Below are 3,345 nucleotides of genomic sequence, written 5' to 3'. Positions count from 1 at the left end.
TCCCTTCTACATTCTCCTCTCAGGATCTTTCTCAAAGTAGGTCTCATTTGTTTTTATTTTGTAGAAAAAATGATATTTAGAATAGTTTATGTGAGACCAATGACTGCTATGTGATAAATTTTAGTGTTGAGAGGTATTAAAAATTTAAAAATTTTATGTGAAATGTGTATTACAAAAATCCATGCATAGACAAAATTTCTTTTCTTAATTTTTAGGTTGCCATAGGGCATGTGTGCTTATTGGAGACAGACGAAAATAGACAGAGACAGAAAGTGAGAAATCCCTCCCTAGAGGGAATGGCCATATTGCAATCCCTTCTCCTCCATGCTCCTTTCAGGACTTGGGACATGCACGCAAAGGCACCAGGATGACCTTTAAGCCACTGTGTCTGAGGCTCAAACCATAGTCAGTCTTATGAGAGTCCACTGCCTTAATAATGAAGCCACTTGCAGATCTCATCAAAAAAATTTGGGGGGACCAGCAGTTAGCATAATAGCTATGTTGCTGGACTCCCATGTAGTCAACCACGGTGGAGTCCTGGACCCATTGGCTTAAACTCACAACAGGCGCATGTGCGTGTGTGCCCAAGATCCCGAGAGGAGAATGGAGGAGAAGGGATTGTAGCATGACCATCCTCCCCTGGGGGGTGATTTCTCGCTTTCTGTCTTTCTGTCTCTCCCTGTCTTTCTGGCCTGTGCACGTGCCCTATAGCAAGAACTTCTCAAAAATAAATTTTAGCTCCAAAGTAAACTTATACTTTAATTCTACTTTTCACAAACTTTTTGAAGTTTCCTTATCTATCACTAATTTATTTCACCATGAAACTTCAAATGCTGTTTGAACTGAAAGAGAAAATGAATAAATATAAATTGAGTTCAATTCACCTTGACTGAACTATTAAATTAAAGTGCCCATTTAGACCATTAAACCGAGGAATCACTCAAAGGTTGGCAAGAATTCAAATCATGGCTTATCAGATAGTACTTATATAACTATGAGTAAATTACTCATCCTCTTGTGCTTCATAATTTATAAATGTAACTATAATCCCAAATAATAATATTGTTGAGAGAAAAGTAAATATACAGTGTGTAAGTTGTAGTTTTTACTAAGCTCAAGAAAAGTGAATTGACAAGAGAGATTCATTTAGATAAGTCATCTCAATCAATTTTCTCCATCTCAGTTCAAATTTATAAAATGTGAGAATTGGATAGATGATCCATTAAGAGTCTTCAGTGGCAATAGTATCTAACTTCTGTATTTAATTGATACATTGAATTTGGTTATCAAGTCCATACTTTTTCTGGACAATTTTGAGGTAAAAATGACTGCTGCAGTTAAAGAAAACATATTATACTTAAGCTTTTCAATTTTAGTTCAACTTCTTTATGATTTTTTTTTCTCTTCATTGCTTTAGAACATCTCATAGTTCTCAGAGAACATCAATGGAGAACAGAACAGAAATGACACAATTCATTCTCCTGGGACTAACCAATGACCCAGAACTGCAAGTTCCCCTCTTCATCATGTTCCTACTCATCTACATCATCACTCTGGTTGGGAACTTAGGGATGATTGCTTTGATTCTCCTGGACCCTCGTCTCCACACTCCCATGTACTTTTTCCTTGGGAACCTGTCTCTGGTGGACTTTTGTTACTCCTCAGCTGTCACCCCCACAGTGATGACTGGGCTCCTTCTAGGAGACAAGGTCATCTCCTACAATGAATGTGCTGCTCAGATGTTCTTTTTTGTAGCTTTTGCCACTGTGGAAAATTATCTCTTGGCTTCAATGGCCTATGACCGCTATGCAGCAGTGTGTAAACCCCTACACTACACCACCACCATGACAACAGGTGTGTGTGCATGTCTGGTCATAGGCTCCTATATCTGTGGTTTTCTGAATTCGTCCATCCACACTGCAGACACATTCAGTCTCTCTTTCTGTATGTCCAACGTGGTCCATCACTTTTTCTGTGATTTTCCAGCAGTCATGGTTCTTTCTTGTTCTGACAGATATGTTAGTGAGATGGTACTTGTTTATGTTGTGAGCTTCAATATATTCTTTGCTCTTCTGGTTATCTTGATATGATATCCTACCTTATTTGTCACCATCCTAAAGATGCGCTCAACCACAGGACACCAGAAGGCTTTGTCCACCTGTGCCTCTCACTTCAGTGCAGTGTCCATCTTCTATGGGACCATTATCTTCATGTACTTGCAGCCCAGCTCCAGTCACTCGATGGACACAGACAAAGTGGCCTCTGTGTTTTACACTATGGTCATTCCCATGCTGAATCCTGTGGTCTACAGCCTTAGGAATAAGGAAGTGAAGAGTGCATTTACAAAGATTTTTTTGAAGCAAAATTGCCTTTAGGATTTTGCTTTTAACATTGTAGGATGAATGTACAATAATCTAGTTTGATTCTTTTCAGATCTTCCCCATGTTTGAAGGGAGAGAGAGAGAGAGATCAGGAGAGATAATACTCCCAGTAAAAGCTTGATGCCACGATGATGCTTGCCTTCATCCAGCCCCAGATTATGGAAATGCATAGGAATGGTATACTCAGAAAAGTCTCTAGACATGAATTCAGAACCTCCTTGTACGGGTCATGCTCGTGATGCATTATTTTATTGTTGTTCCTCCATCCAATATCTGAATAACACTTTAATGCCCACACCGATATCAACTTTCTGAAGTTATATTATTACCTTTTCAAAAATCTGTCATGTAGAGAAAAGGAAACATTATGCCCAGAAATATAATACTTGAATGAAAATAGCTAATATAAGGTGGGACCTGTTTGTCAAAAACCTTATTAAGGGTATTAATGTATTCCCTCATTCTATATGTGTTTTTTTCTACCATAAGTCCATGAAAATACATGTAAATCAGGAACACAAACAAATCTGGGAATACAAGTTCTTGAAGGTGTCTCATGAGGACATGTAAATGAGTGTGGAAAAATTGCCAGAGTTAATTACAGTGGCAGGCAGGTTTCGATGGTTAATTTGTGCATTTATTTGACTGGGATAAGGAATAGAAGATGGCTGGTAAAAAAATATTATTCTGAATGTATCTGTAAGGAAGTTTCCAGAAAAGACTAACTTAAATGAGTAGATTAAGAAAAGAAATTGCAAGTGCAAGTGAACATCGTCCAAGTCATTGATGTCTCACCTGAAGAGAGCAACAACAACAACAACAAAAATGGAGAAAGGGAAAGTTCTCTCTCACTTTTCTTGAGCAAGGACATCCATCTTGTTTTGTTCTCAGTGAATGAAGTGCCTGGTTAGGCGACCTTTAGTCTCCCAAGTTATACCCTTGAAACACACACCATTCTCCAGCT

At 38.4% G+C, this 3,345-nt stretch overlaps 1 pseudogene; it reads left to right on the top strand.

The window, feature by feature from the left end:
- The first annotated feature begins 1,445 nt into the window (after positions 1–1,445).
- LOC102481067 (olfactory receptor 5B3-like) lies at positions 1,446–2,375 on the top strand (annotated as a pseudogene).
- The last annotated feature ends 970 nt before the right edge of the window (positions 2,376–3,345 follow it).

Source organism: Tupaia chinensis, unplaced genomic scaffold (genome assembly GCF_000334495.1).
Source record: "Tupaia chinensis unplaced genomic scaffold, TupChi_1.0 Scaffold000709_1, whole genome shotgun sequence".
Lineage (NCBI taxonomy): Eukaryota > Metazoa > Chordata > Mammalia > Scandentia > Tupaiidae > Tupaia > Tupaia belangeri.
The sequence above is the reverse complement of the archived record's forward strand: the minus strand, read 5'-3'. Positions and strand labels throughout refer to the sequence as shown.